The following is a 16,506-nucleotide window of genomic DNA, read 5'->3' on the forward strand; positions in this document are numbered from 1 at the left end:
GGGAACTGCTAAGCAAACTCGCAGCTAATTTACATTGCAAGCCGAAAAAAACCACACCGCCAACTTCGACCACTCCAAGGTCACAAAATAAACAGCGCACCACGATAGGGGCACGAAATGTAGCTTTGACTCTTCGGGCGAGAAGCGGGAGAACTATGGGGAGAAGCTCAGAAAGAAGGGCGGGAAAGCCACTAACAGTGAAGCGTACTGCGATGTCCACTCGGATCCAATGCTCATCTTTGTTTTCGGTAGTATGTGTGGTTCCGTTTGCCTGAAGATGAAGAAAAAACGCGATCCCGTGTAAAGAACAGTTCTTGTGAGTTCCCTAATGGAACATCATCCAACTATAAGGAAGGCTGTTATTACTTTTCAACGGCTATTTTTGTTTAAACGATTTAAGTTTACTGAGATTCTAATGTATATTGTGAAAACTGGAGACATGATATGTGTAATGTCTACGAGAATTCTAACGCTTCCGAAAGCCTGAGCTATACAAATGTTTACCGAACGCTTGTTTTTTACCTATCTTTAAGCAATAAACGAGGCGGCCGTGCTTTAATACATGAACAAATCAGGTTGATTATATTTCGTAGAAATAAGCGGAATCTTATAAGTACTGTGGGCTGGACATTTCAAGGTTTCCGAGATAATTACAGTGTTTGCAGTGTATTACCTCTACAAGCCTTCTACATCATTATAGGAGCCTTCTACGGACAATCCAGAATTTAGCCCCTCAATACTAAACAAACTATGAGAGTCATCGATATCCAATCTAATAGAAGTCAATGCATCGCAGTCTCTATCGTGCAACAGAAGTTTCCGGCATTGGTAGAGAAGGCAGCCTTTAGGGTGATTACCAAGTGCTTTAAAACGTTTTACTTCCATTAGCTTAGGCCGTATATCTACGCTGACTCACGCGCGGCCGTCAGGGCTATCGCTTCGGGAATGGTTGCGAGATAGGTGAAGGCAAAAGCAAGTGCAGAACTAATTTTGACCCCGTGCATTATATTATATGGTTCCCCGCTCACACGGGCGACAACGTGCTGCCTGGTTGCCCAAACCCGAATGAGATTGCTCACCGCCGTGCGCTAGAATTAACGCGCCGCGACGGCGGTGGGGCTACATTGGATCCGGAGGAGCTCGGCCACAGCGACCCCTTATTAACCTTTCATGAGATCGTCTCCCACTATAAAGAGGAAGGCAGGCGCTTCCCGCCCCCACACCGAAATCTATGCAGATCTCAATCGATTACGCTTAAGATGCTTCAGACGAGGTGATATCCCTCGCGAGGTTTCTTAAGCAGGATTCACCCAGAAATTGACCCACAGTGCCCGGATTGTGGGGAGGAGGTTAGCACTCTATCTCATATCCTCTGGCAGTGTCCTGCGTCACGGGATGCGTCCCTCACCAGCGAACTGGACTGGGACGAGGCCATATCTAGTACGCAACTCAAGCTCCAGTTCATGGCCGTCCAGAGGGCCCGTGAAAGAGCGGAGAGGCTTGGCCTCCCGATTCCGACATGGGAGCAGCCAGAGGTGAGCCGGGGTCCCCAACGGTTCTCCGCCGGCTAGTCCCTCAGGACCTCAATAAAAGTTAATTGTCTGTCTGTCTGTCTGTCTGTCTGTCTGTCTGTCTGTCTGTCTGTCTGTCTGTCTGTCTGTCTGTCTGTCTGTCTGTCTGTCTGTCTGTCTGTCTGTCTGTCTGTCAGCTTCGCTGTTTCCCTGCTCCCTAAAATAACTATGTGTGACACAAAGTTCATATTATGTAGAAATGGGAGCATCGTAATGAGTAATGTTGGGTGATGGATTATTGTTTGTGGCTTAATATTATGGTTGCAAGTTTTTACAGAAGCCTGCAATCTTCTGTAAGTTTTTGGTTTTACGAGGCGACCGCGTGATGTCCTCAGCGAATCAGTCGCTTTGTTCATATTTTGGGGATACAGGCGATAGTAAGAGCGTGGTCTTGTGCCGACTAATTTAAAAGTGAGTGCAGTAGCAGGGAAACTTGGGCCAGTTGTTGCACGTTTAGACATGACCAAACACAGAAGAGATTGATTTTATGATTGTTCCGGCTCTCAACTCATCTTCTGCGACAGTACTATTCTCTCAACGCAATTGCATTTTTGTTTGGCGGCGTTTTTCATGACACAGTAATCTCACCGAGTATGAGGAACGGAACAAGGAGCCAGTGGTTACAGAGTGGTTGATTGTCGGTATGAGTGAGGAAGTAGAAAAGGGTGGTAACATAAAGTAATTAGGAATTTAAAAAAGTTATTCAATGATGCTTCGTATATAAACGACAACAATGAACGAAACTGTGCAATGAATAAACGAGATGTCACTATCATTTATGGCATAGCCAACTTTCTACATATAATGGATTAGTTCATGTAAAGTTTCAAATACCAACATGAACAGACTGGCGCTCTCACCCTTACTATATCCAACTTACCCGCCATTGATTTACTTGCAATTTAATGCATTTTGTAACACTTCCTTATGGATTATGGTACCTTTTATTTTGTTCGAGTGGGTTGAACAGTTCAGAATTCGAATATATTCTTCTCACAAATTTTACTGCACCTTGTCTTTTTTCTTCTTCGGTGTTTTCATATGAACAAGTTGCTCTATAGAGACTGTTAAAAAATTTTAGAACTTGGGTAATTCTGCCCTATTTTCTATTTATTTTTATATATATTTTAGGGCAACATCTAACCACCAGACCAACGTGTCGGCAGCGTGCCTTCGAGCATAAACCTCCGTTGCGCAATTTTTCAAATTAATTAGTATTTTAAATGAATGTTCTGGCCATAGTTGTTCAGACAGTTGTATTAAAGACTGCTTGTTTTTGTGATCCATGAGTGGCAATGAAGGCTACGGTTGGGGATTATTTAATTCGGAGGACAGAACTTCTACTAGAAGAGACATCGCAAGCTAGATTACGAAGATGCACATGGAGATATAAATAGGTGTATTCCTTCCTGCGTAAATGGGCAGTATCGCTGTACCGGACCCATGATAGTTGCGTATACGCTACTACGAAAATCTTCTGATGAATGGTGATTTCGAGGTCGTAAACAACGTCGTTACCCGTGCGTTCTCTAAGGTAACATGGGAGATTGTAAATGTAAAAGTCAAATCGTACCGTGATTTTATTGCCTCTTGAATATTAGCGCAATATATTCTTGGCTTTATATCAGGCGTTTCATGGTAGGTATGTGTCGCGTCTCTTTTGAAATGAAAATTCTGCAAGTACAGTGTGCACGTTAGATCAACGCGAAGTTTTGGTTGCACGGTTAAATAAATGTTGTGAAACTAAACTCAATGCCTATAAATAATTTATTTTCATCTTAAAGGATGTGGGATTTCATGATATATTTATATTTGTGCTTCGCACAGGCCATAACTCTAATATCGTATGTTGGTTATGCATATAAACGACACCTTTCACAAGCTATGACGAAATTCAAACAGCGGTTCATACGAAAGTAGACCGTCTAAGCAAGAATGGTTCGGACAGTTGCACGCAGACAGACGTACGACAGGAACGGCATAATTAGAAGGAAGCAATAGCTCGGGAGTCTCAATAGATAAATACTTGTGCATAGAAAAAATCGTTTTCCTGAGCAACCAATGCAGGTATTTCAATGAAGCTTCCTGCCTTAGAAAAAGTTCAAATGTTGGTACTGTAGAATCGACATTTTATTTAGATGGTGAAGTATTTGCACAAAAATTATTGAAAATCACTAAAAGTGAAAAAAAAAGAAATCTGACGTAACTCATTTCCATGTAACCCACATATAAAAACGAGAGCGTATTTCCATAAATTGGAAATCATAAGCCTAAACTTTACAAAATTGATGTATTGTACATAGATATGTAACGCTAATTTGGCAATTTGTGGGGTTTTTTGCCGTTCTGCAGCACAGCGCCCCAAGAGGCATACGGTCAAAAATCCACAGGTAGCGTTCAACAAGCTATTCTTTTTCTTTTTTTCTCAGGAGCGTCAGTAAAATATGTGTCGACACTCTTTCTGGAAATAGGCATTCATTTGAGCATGATGTGTGTGGTAAGGCATTCAGTGCACCATTTCGGTATGATTAACGTTTGGTCTTCTTTTATCAGAACGCTGTCACTACTCTCTACTACTACTGGGGAGTGCTGCTGAAGCCGCCGACTCCTTTCTACGCAACATTTTCTTACGCTATGGCGATCCGCGCGTTCACCTCAGCAACCGTGGCAAACTCTTTCTCACTTCTGTCCTTACCCGAAGTTCTGCACGCCTCAAACAGAATTCACAAGACGAGTTCCAGTTACCACCCGCAGAACAACGGCTTGACAAAGCCTTTTCATCGTAGCCTCTCCGACATGATTTAGATCAACATCCGCCCCAACCACATGAACTGGGATGCGAACCCGCCGTTCGTGACATTCGCCTGTAACACGGCTACGCAACGCACCACCGGCTTTTCACCTTTTTTCCTCACCCATGGCCGCTCACCTAGTTTCGTTGTTGGTGCATCTTTCCTTTCTACTCCTTTACCCCCAGGAGCGTGTTTCGCGGAACAGTTCTATCTCGCCTCACGGACTGCCCTCCCCTCGCCAGCCTTAACTACGGCATCGCCCAGGATGCTCGTTAGTCTCGTTACGACTCGACTCACCGCGCTGTGACTTTTTCGACTCGCGACGAAGTTCTTGGCACTCCTGTGCGCTTTCCCGGCTTATGCGATAAATTGCTCACGCGTTTTATTGGACCTTACAAGCTCATTGCTGAGACATCCCCCTGTCCATTTCCGCATCTTGCCGCTTATAACGCCGTCCTTTCACCGTTGCTGTGTGACAGAGACAACAGATGTCTCTCGTTTAATGCCATATACCCGACGCATATCATAATACTACCGTGCGGCCAGGCGGCCGCTTCCACAGCGAGAGGGAATTAGTGCGAGCGCAGGAGCTGCCTAACTTTCAACTTCATCGCCTCTACATATCATCATCCATTGTACATCTTCTTCACCTGTACATGATATGATGGAACGTATCCCAGCCCCGGCGCCGGCATTTCGATGGGGGCGAAATGAGAAAACACCCGTGTGCTTAGATTTAGGTGTACGTTAAGAAGCCCCGGCCAGGTGGTCGAAATTTCAGGAGTCCTCTACTAAGGCGTGTGCTATAATCAGAAAGTGGTATGGGCAAGTAAAACCCCATAATTTATTTTGTATATATCACCACCAGCTGCACAGCTTGACCCTCGTGGTAGCAGCAGGAGGTCGCTGCAATAAACTGGTTCCTTACAATATGTCGCTTCCCGAATAAAGGGAGTGAGAAAAGCAGGCGACACTCTGACTTTTCTTTCTCCTTCCTGATAAGTGTTCGCCAGCCTTGGTCGTGCTGGACCGCGGTAACCTAAGACGGGGAACAGCGCAACGGCGGGCATTCAGCCATTCGGACAGAATGCACGCCGCGGTAACTAATCTGGCAACGACGCCCGGTCAACATCAGTAGCTGCAAAATAACGTACAATTGCCACGTATAAAGCAAGCATTTAGGCCATGCCATTAGTAGATAATTTTTCAAGTACAGCCTGTCAAATTGAGAATGTGCGCAGAGTGCGAACAATAAGATCACGTTAAGCTCACCATTCCGAGAAACTTTCCACTCTTTTTCCCATTACATACCTTGATTTTCGAATCTGTCCTAAACCCCATCAATTTCAAGCAGCGCAGGCTGGTGTCTAAGCGTAACCAACTCTTGTAATTATAATTATCTACCAATATATTACCAGATGCTTGCAGGCTGAGGAGCAGCAACTCGCATCCTTTGCAGTCCTTACGGTGCGTTTCAGAAAGTTGGTAGCTTGAAAAAAACGCCTCACTCTGAGTGATATGCAAACCTGGTTTCCATCAGCACTGCATGAAGGCACCTCACATAACAGACGATACGTAACGTTCTTCAGATTTAGGAATTCACCTGATTAGTTAACATGACGAACATGCTGGCTGTGACAAATCCAGAATATGATTCGTGTGTCTTGGGTAATCGCGTTATCACAAAAAGAAAGGATTTTGTACACAATCCGTCATTTATTGAAGCTATAGGCAGAGTACAACCGAAAAACAACATGTAGTTCATGTGTCAAGACAAAACACTTATTATTTAGCGCAGCCTTCAAAGATCGCCACTGGTTGCATGGATGACGACAGCGTAGCAACACCTGCCGTGGCCGTGCTGGTAGCGACGTCATGTCGCGCACGTTCACTGTCAAAAGGGTTGTCAATTCATATTGACATATGCGACGACACGGTGCCGACTCACTGCAGCTCTTCCGTGAGCCCCGAATCGAATGCTTTGCCCCCCGTTTGAAAAGCATATAAGTCAAAGAAATGCAGTTTGGATTACAACGCCGATGAATGCGTAACACAATCTTTCAAGAAAGAGTTCAAAACCTCTCCTCTAGATTTATCTTCTTGAACTACTATCGACGCAAATGCTTGTCCTAGCGCTTTTTTCCAGCTGACGCCGTGTTTCCCACGTATGCCTGTTTCATTAAATATATTACTCGAATAATGGCCAGAATAACGACACTCCTCCTCCAAGCCATTTGTCATCCTTGCTTCTTCATCGTATTAAAGTTTCGGTATATCTGACTGCAATGGCAACGCATACTTGGAAAAACAAGCGAAGAATCGCCTTGATCCAACTTCCTCCGTCACCATCACAGATCACCACGTGTTCAAGTCAGCACTCTGTGACCATGTGCTTCCTCATTAGCCCTCTTATTTATTACAGCCACTCCTCTCTACAATGCCTGTACGGCCCCGAGAATAAGTGAAATGAAATGAAATGAAAATACATAGCATCCTGTATAAAAGGAGTGAGGAAAGCAAGCGACACTGACTTTTCTTGTTCGTGCTGAGTCGAGACAACAGTGCCAGCATTCCAGCGCGGCCGTGCCAGCCAGAGACGGGCGATACCGCAAACGCATTGGAACGCTCGGTGCGTTGGTTTTGCGAGCCATTTGGGCTTAATGCAAGCAGCACTCACAGATTATGCGACCATGCCCGGCAGTGCCTTTCTTCTCTAACCTTCTTTTTTTTTTGAGAAGAGATAGGTATTGACAGTTACAACTCAGTGGTTTGGATCTGCTCCATTGTGTCCGTGGCTCTCCCCAACTTCTCTTGTGAAGTTGTCTGAGCACTTTCGTAGCTGCTGCTATTAGCTGCTGCTCTCCTGTCGGCTTCAACTTCTCTTCCTTCTCGCTTAGCGACACCGCATCGATGCGTTTCTTTTCTAGCAGGTTGATATGCCTCGTCATGAAGTGAATGGGAATTTACCGCTGCTCCTCGGTGAAGTTGATTATTGTTTCCTGAAACATATCCATAACCAATGTTCGAATAAGTAAGCGAACGGTTGAGTGAGTGAAAACTTTATCGTAAATGTCCAGCGATTTGGGCGGGGTGGGGCCATTAGCACCCCACCCTTGGTGACGGCCCAAAGTCCTTGGACTCAGGCGGCGTCCTCGGCGTGCCGGACGGCCCACAGTTGATCAGCCAGGTCGTGGCTTTGCAGGGCCGCCTCCCAAAGCGCGCCTCGGTTCGAGACTGCCATGTCTACACCGTTCGTCGGGGACTCCTGCTGCTCGCTATACCGGTGCATGCCCACAGCATGTGCTGCAGCGTAGCTCTGGCTCCACACGCTTTAGAATCGTCGGACGAATTAGTGTCAGGGTAGCAGAGATGAAGGGTCGCCGGGTTCGTAGATGTGTGTGTCTGCAATTGCCTCCTGGCAACCGCCTGTTTCTTGTTTAGTTAGGCGTGCGGTGGTGGGTATTTACATCTGTTCAATCTGTAGTGTTGCGTGAGGCCTCTGAAAGTGGTCCTGCGATCCCCCGCGAACATAAGAATAAATAAACAAACAAATAAATAAATAAATAAATAAATAAATAAATAAATAAATAAATAAATAAATAAATAAATAGGCGCAAGATTTGCTAGGCCCAAAATTACAATATGTAAGATTGCCTGAATCATGCAAGAGAAAAAGCAAACAAACCACGTCGCATCAGCCAAAAAAGAATACGAAAAAAAAAGAAACCCGGCGACACATGTTGCCAGATGAGAGATGCTCGACAGCTACGACTCACAGTTTTCAGACTGCTTTTCTTACGGCGTGTAAGAATGCACATTCGTTTTTATATGGTTATTGTTTGAGCAACAAAATGTGATTCTTTTTTTATATAAATGAGTGATTTAGGGCTATGAAAAGTTCTGGCCTCGCTCCCATGCTCTTTTCGTATCATGATAAGGCCGCCTTCAAGTAAGGGTGTCTTTTCATTCAAAAAGGCACGTTTCTGTATCATGCCTTGCCTTTTTCTCAACCTTATACTTTCCTTACCGTTATAAAAGGGCGCCTTTAAGCGTTGAGATAAGGTTCGTTTGTCAATACGGGCATAAGTAAATTTCAGCGGCTGCCCAAACATACATGTGCTTCCTCAAACTGTCCTTTCACACATTAAGCGTCGGAAAAACTATTGTGCTCTGGGGCCTAACGATTTTGCTTTATACAAAACAAGCAAGAAATAAGCCCGGGAAAGGTGCTAGGAGGCAACCAAAGCGCAGATAGTTGACGCCCTTTACATTTGCGGCACCCACCTGTAATGAAATGCTTTGCTTTTTGTGAGCAGTGCACTGTTTCATATATGTATCTACGTAAAGAAAGCGGTTACCTTCGCAAAATCCGCGCCAGCCACTGCCAATGGAGCCGGAGTCATAATGATAACTGCACTCTTGCTACGCCAAAAGACCTCCGATTGTACGCAAGCATCCTTACGTACCTTTTCCTTTATTTTTAAAAGGCTACTAAGAATATGCTAAAGGAGATCAAACGAACAGGTGTAAAATATCCGCGGCTCCATTGCTTTATTACGAAATAGTATTTTTTGCCAACCAATCACAAAGAGCCGCTGTGGCTCACGGCGTGTGCTTGCCAGTTTTCTGTGCAATAACCGGTAGCGGCATACATTTTACCAGAACCTGTATCGTACTGTAAGGCAGCGTCAGTGTACAGTTTCTTTTAGTGTAGATCTCCGCGCCTCTATAATGCTTTCTGTTCTCTGTGTAAACTGCCTTCGCCATTGGTGCGCGTGGGGATTGGTCTGGGTTCCGTAAACCTTTTTACGTGTGAGGGCTGAAGGAGGTTGTTCAGCTCTGACAGATGCAGGTTCTTGCCATGCAATGTAGATAACAGTCGCTGCCAATTCCATGTACTCTTCAGCCTCGATTCGTTAGCGATGCGTCAAGTGATGCGTTTACAGACGCCTGTACAATTTGGTGCCGCCATAGTGAGGGAGGCTCGGTATCTCCTTTGAATCACATCTCAGCGTGTGCGCGAGTGCGTCTGTGAAGAGTAGCAACATGGCGGCGCCCTTGCAGATATCGATGTCAAAGAACAAGCACCACGAGGAACTTTTCATCTGGTTTCGATTATACTAACTCTGTGGCTAAACGTTTCAGACTTGCTAAAGCGCCATTCCACGAGCTCTTCAGCCTCGAATCGTTTACGGTACGTTAAAGGATGAGTTTGCAGACGTTAGGACAATTTTGCGCCACCATAGTGGGGGAGGCTTGGTATGGCGTTGATTGCGCGTCTCCTTTGAATCACATCTCATCGTCTGCGCATGTGCGCCTATGCAGAGTAGCAACATGGCGGCGCCCTTGCAATTGTCGATTTCAATTGATAGACGCCCTGAGAAGCTTTTCCTCTGGAGTGGATTTTATTAACTCTGTGGCTAAACGTTCCAGACTTTCTAGTGTGATAACCACCACAGTAGCTTTCTAGCTAGGGAGTTGCACTACTGAGCTTTTTAGATGTGTTCACGCAATGTACGTTTAATTTGACGTTCATTGATTCACCCGTTTCACCAATATATTATTTTTATCACGGAAGGAACATTGAAGCATATGAATCACATCGGAACCAGTACAAGTAACGCGAGTTTTCACTTCGTGTGTATACGTTTTGCGGTGCTTTTAATTTTAATGCCACGTCGAATGTTCTCCAGGATTTCCGTCTGGGGCAAGAACATGTTTTTATTACGGCGAAATGATGTTGAATGACTGTTGCATGCACTAACCTGTCCTTAATGTTTCTGTTGCGGCAATTGGTCACCCTTCGAATCACTAGGAGCGCTTTTATCAGACGTCCATTACTTCATAATATTGGCTGGTATCTTCGTAGCACGTTGCTTATGTCTGGGAGGGCATTAGAATATTTTGGTAAAAAGGTTGGTGTTCTGCGAGATGCTGGTGTAAGCGCTTTGTCATCTAATTCCAACTGCCTCGCCAATGTTTACACGACCTGATAAGCTCTGTCGATTAGAACTTGTGGATAGTTTCTTTCATCATCATCATCATCATCATCAGCCTGGTTACGCCCACTGCAGGGCAAAGGTCTCTCCCATACTTCTCCAACAACCCCGGTCATGTACTAATTGTCGCCATGCCGTCCCTGCAAACTTCTTAATCTCATCCGTCCACCTAACTTTCTGCCGCCACCTGTTACGCTTCCCTTCCCTTGGGATCCAGTCCGTAACCCTTAATGACCATCGGTTATCTTCCCTCCTCATTACATGTCCTGCCCATGTCCATTTCTTTTTCTTGATTTCAACTAAGATGTCATTAACTCGCGTTTGTTCCCTCACCCAATCTGCTCTTTTCTTATCCCTTAACGTTACACCTATCATTCTTCTTTCCAAAGCTCGTTGTGTCGTCCTCAATTTGAGTAGAACCCTTTTCGTAAGCCTCCAGATTTCTGCCCCGTAGGTGAGTACTGGTAAGACACAGCTATTATATACTTTTCTCTTGAGGGATAATGGCAACCTGCTGTTCATGATTTGGGAATGCCTCATGATTTGGGAATGCCGGATAGTTTCTTGGGAATGCCGGAAAGAAAGAAAGAAAGAAAGAAAGAAAGAAAAGAGAGGATAGTTTCTTTATGCTAGCCTAGATATAACGTCATTTAGGTGGTGGATATGTTGGGGTTCTTCGTTACATATTATTCTTATTTGTTTTCCTTGTCCGACAAAAATTCCCTATTTTCATTGTCGCGGGTGATGACCATTGTATTCTAAATATTACTATCTATCCGTAGGCTATGCCATATTCCCCCACTGCCTTGTCTCCAGCCTGCTTCAATGCGAATGTACGCAATAAGCAGGCTGGAGACAAGGCAGTGGGGGAATATGGCATAGGCACTAGGAATAGCAGGGGAGAGTTATCAGTAGACTTTGCAGAACATAATAAGATGCGGATAATGAATACCTCCTTCCGCAAGCGGGATAGCCGAAAGTGGACGTGGAGGAGCCCGAATGACGAGACTAGAAATGAAATATACTTTATACTCTGCGCTAACCCTGGCATCATACATGATGTGGACGTGCTCGGGAAGGTGCGCTGCAGTCACCATAGGATGGTAAGAACTCGAATTAGCCCGGACTTGAGAAGGGAGCGGAAGGAACTGGTAAATGAGAAGCCAATAAATGATTTATCGGTAAGAGGGAAAATATAGGAATTCGGGATCAAGCTACAGAACAGGTACTCCGCGTTAACGCAGGAAGAGGACCTTAGTGTTGAAGCAATGAACGACAATCTTATGGCCATAATTAAGGAGTCTGCAATAGAAGTCGGTGGCAACTCCATTAGACAGGATACCAGTAAGCTATCGAAGGAGACGAAAGATCTGATCAAGAAACGCCAATGTATGAAAGCATCTAGCCCTACAGCTAGAATTGAACTGGCAGAACTTTCCAAGTTTATCAACAAGCGTAAGACGGCTGACATCAAGAAGTATAAAATGGATAGAATTGAACATGCTCTCAGAAACGGAGGAAGCCTAAAAGCAGTGAAGAAGAAACTAGGAGTAGGCAAGAATCAGATGTATGCGTTAAGAGACAAAGCCGGCAATATCATTACTAATATGGATGAGATCGTTCAAGTGGCTGAGGAGTTCTACAGAGATTTATACAATACCAGTGGCACCCACGACGATAATGGAAGAGAGAATAGTCCAGAGGAATTTGAAAACCCACAATTAACGCCAGAAAAAGTAAAGAAAGCCTTGGGAGCTACGCAAAGGGGGAAGGCAGCCGGGGAGCATCAGGTAACAGCAGATTTGATGAAGGATGGTGGGCAGATTGTTCTAGAAAAACTGGCCACCCTGTATACACAATGCCTCATGACTTCGAGCGTACAGGAATCTTGGAAAAAGGCTAACACAATCCTAATCCATAAGAAAGGGTTCGCTAAAGACTTGAAAAATTAAAGACCGATCGGCTTACTGTCCGTTCCCTACAAAGTATTTACTAAGGTAATTGCAAATAGAATCAAGAACACCTTAGACTTCCGTCAACCAAAGGACCAGGCAGGATTCCGTAAAGGCTACTCAACAATAGACCATATTCACACTATCAATCATGTGATAGAGAAATGTGCGGAATATAACCAACCCTTATATATAGCTTTCATTGATTACGAGAAAGCGTTTGATTCAGTCGAAACCTCCGCAGTCATGGAGGCATTGCGGAATCAGAGTGTAGACGAGCCGTATGTAAAAATACTGAAAGATATCTATAGCGGCGCCACAGCCACCGTATTCTTCCTAAAGAAAGCAACAAAATTCCAATAAAGAAAGGCGTCAGGCAGGGAGATACGATCTCTCCATTGCTATTCACAGTGTGTTTACAGGAGGTATTCAGAGACCTGGATTGGGAAGAATTGGGGATAAGAGTTAATGGGAAATACCTGATGATATTTTCTTGCTTAGTAACTCAGTGGACTAACTGCAATGCATGCTCACTGAGCTGGAGAGGCAAAGCCGAAGAGCGGGTCTAAAAATTAATCTGCAAAAACTAATGTTTAACAGTCTCAGAAGAGAACAGTAGTTTACGATAAGTACCGAGGCACTGGAAGTGGTAAGGGAATACATCTACTTAGGACCGGTAGTGACTGCGGATCCAGATGATGAGGCTGAAATAATCAGAATAATAAGAATGGGCAGGGGTGCGTTTGGCAGGCGTTCTCAGATCATGAACAGCAGGTTGCCATTATCCCTCAAGAGAAAAGTATATAACAGCTGTGTCTTACCAGTACTCACGTACGAGGCAGAAACCTGGAGGGTTACGAAAGGGTTCCACTTAAATTGAGGACGACGCAACGAGCTATGGAAAGAAGAATGATAGGCGTAACGTTAAGGGATAAGAAAAGAGCATATAGGGTGAGGGAACAAACGCGAGTTAATGATATCTTAGTTGAAATCAAGAAAAAGAAATGGGCATGGGCAGGAAATGTAATGAGGAGGGAAGATAAGCGATGGTCATTAAGGGTTACGGACTAGATTTCAGGGGAAGGGAAGCGTAGGAGGGGGCGGCAGAAAGTTAGGTGGGCGGATGAGATTGGGAAGTTTGCAGGGACAACATGGCCACAATTAGCACATGACCGGGGTAGTTGGAGAAGTATGGGAGAGGCCTTTGCCCTGCAGTGAGCGTAACCCGGATGATGATGATGATGATGATGATGATGATGATGATGATGATGATGATGATCTGTAAGCTTCGGGTAAAATGTGACCCGTGTTCTGACTGCGCCTCGGTAATCCCAAATCAAAACCAACCGAAGATCCCAACGTACTGGGTTCCCCGCGAGGAATTAATAATTTGAAGGACCTCTCAGCGGTGTCCAATTGGACGTTGATGCTTTTTCATTCACAACGCATAATTGCTTTGGTGTCCCCAAATTCTTTTTCATATTCCTTGACTGAGGGTACGACTTCCTCTTGAATTGAAACCATGAAATTACTTACTTCATCGTTAAAAAGGAAAATTCTCGGCTACTCTGCTAACTTTAAGGTCTAGATGACCCGTTGCATTACAACCTATATTCGCTAATCTGCACACTTCTTGCATCGTTCGCGAGTAGCATGTCGTCCGCAAACATCAGCCTAGAGACCTTCCGCTACACTTTTGGCCCATTACGGATGCAAGATCACGCGGCACTTGATTGAATGCTTTCCCATAGTCTTTCTATGCCCTTAAGATAAAACGTTAATAACAATGGAGACAGACGTTATCCTTCATTCAGCCCTCTGTAAGTTTCCACTAATTCTTGGCATTTCCGGCTTTGCCATTTAATTTTTACAATGTTTTTCATCAGATCTCCCTCAACAGCTAAACGAAGTTGTCTCCTTTGGCCTCGTGCTTCAGGCTATCCCATAGCGATTCCCTGTCTACGTTGTCGTAAGCTTCCTGCATGCCTTGAAATGCTACCCATAAGGATCTATATCCAGCTATTGATATCTGTATAGATTGATTTCAATATTCTAATGCACGTTTCTTTGTTTCTCCAACTTGCGATATTTAAATCACTGGTATTTACGCGACTACACCACTCCCCTCTACAGAATACTTTATAGTTGCTGTGTTCTTGTCGAGTACCCCGTTGGGCCTGAACCAAATAATTTGGTCAGAAAACAGCACCGGAAAATAATTTCGTGGCTTTTACTGCAGCGCAATGCTGCTGCCGCATTAAAGGAGTTCATCGCCGAAGGAATCTTGGAAGCCTCCTGGACCCGCCCCGGTTGCTCAGTGGCTATGGTGTTGGGCTGCTGAGCACGAGGTCGCAGGTTCGAGTCCCGGCCGCGGCGGCCGCATTTATATGGAGGCGAAATACGAAAACACCCGTGTACTTAGATTTAGGTGCACGTTAAACGACCCCAGGTGGTCAAAATTTCCGGAGTCCTCCACTACGGCGCGCCTCATAATCAGAAAGTGGTTTTGGCACGTACAACCCCATAATTTAATTTAAAGGAAGTCTCCTGTCTTGCTTTCTCCTTGGAAAACAAGTGGCATGACATTCTTTATTTTTCACTGTGCAAGTAATGAAAATAAAGCGTTAGATACAAAATACAGAGCTCTAAATAATATTATTTCATTGTTACTACGGTAGGATACGAAATAGAAGCAACGTCGAATTTGTTGAAATGGCCGGAGTGAATTAGGCTTCACAGCCGATGCCATCATCTGCAACGATTAGGAAGCAGCACAATTACAGATTCGAAGCCAATAGTTTTGTAAGAGGTGTGAGGTAACAGTAGTCGTGTGAGGGGTGCTCCAGCTCTTTGTTCAATTGAATTGCCAACAACAATCATAATTAGGTGAGTTTGTGTTTAACCATAGTGAAAGTATGGTAGCCCCACAGCAAATATGGAAGAAAACAAAATGAATCCTCAGAATTACATGAGTGCTGAGTTAGCGCTTTTGCCAAACAAACAAAACGCTGGGTTGGCACGCCCGTCTGCGCCTGCGCTTAGGCAGCAGGTCATCGCCGCGCCGATGCGAGGCAAGTGAAACGGCTCGAACAGTACAGAGAGCAAATTTTTTGGTGATCCTGGCGTCGATGGTGTGACGTATTCGACCACACCGGCCACTGTCTGGCACGTTAAAAAATTTGGCAGTGGCTTAACTCGGCTATGCCAGGATATACGTAGCGAAAGCTAAGGCACAGCACGGTTAGCCTTGGTTAACCTAGATTTAATGTCCAGGTTAGTCTGATTGAGTAGCTATGTTGCGGCGTTTAGCCAGTCGCTGTTCGTCTGTTTTCTGGGCGATTCGTTTCCTCTTCATCTCGTTCCGATGTCGATTCCAGGCCTCCTCCTGCTTATCAGAATTGTCGCCGCCCATACTTCCGCCTCAACTGTGGTTGCGGCGCACGCCAGGTCTCCGTTTCAATCCTCCGACATGTTATAAGGCATGCGACGTAGCTCGCGAGGCGAGCGGAGGCGAGCCCAACGACGGGTAACATGGTGTGACGTCATACCACACGGTGGCGGCGGAAAGGCGCAGCGCTGCGCAGTGGCGGAACACCTGTGGCTCGCTGCTACTAGTGGCACATGCGCAGTAGTGACTAAGGTGAGAGAGAGAGAGAGAGAGAGAAGAGAGAGAGAAATATCCGCGGCGAGGCACGCGTTGTGACGTCATGTGACTCCTCGGAGCACCGCCACGGCGAAATCGCAACTTCGCGGCCAATAAAGCATTCGCTTTAAAACGCCGGCCTGTCTCCTTCGCTTGAAGGCCCAGCCGGCCATCAGTGATGACCGTATGATGGAATGGCGTAGTTCTTGCAGTGCCCGAGTCGTGGAATGCTAGCGCGCCTTCTCGCGTTGTGCACTGGCGAGGTCTGAAAAATCTTGTCAGATGGCTGGCGTACACGTAATGACGCACAACGCTTTCGACCTTACGTGTTTTTAGCCAATACTGTTTAGACAAAGACAGATGTTTTTCTGCTCGTCTCTTCACTCTGGCGTTTTGATATGCCCAAGCACAAAGTCCGACGTTCATTGTACCCTTTTGATGTGGTGTGCTCAGGTGCCACGCATAGAGCGCTTGGCTAGACCTATAGTGAAGTTCCTTTGAGTCCGAAACGAAGGAAGATGGCACTTGGCATAGAATGATGGAGTTTTA

The 16,506-nt window shown here is 45.2% G+C and overlaps 1 long non-coding RNA gene across 1 annotated transcript in view; it reads left to right on the plus strand.

Annotated features, from left to right (window-relative positions):
* Window positions 1-8,710: 8,710 nt before the first annotated feature.
* The window catches only part of LOC142578121 (uncharacterized), a 311,453-nt gene continuing 303,657 nt past the window's right edge, over window positions 8,711-16,506 (plus strand). Inside the window, exon 1 of the long non-coding RNA XR_012827176.1 lies at window positions 8,711-8,807. This is a non-coding gene — a long non-coding RNA (uncharacterized LOC142578121). The remainder of the gene's footprint in view (window positions 8,808-16,506) is intronic.

Source organism: Dermacentor variabilis, chromosome 4, assembly GCF_050947875.1.
Source record: "Dermacentor variabilis isolate Ectoservices chromosome 4, ASM5094787v1, whole genome shotgun sequence".
NCBI lineage: Eukaryota > Metazoa > Arthropoda > Arachnida > Ixodida > Ixodidae > Dermacentor > Dermacentor variabilis.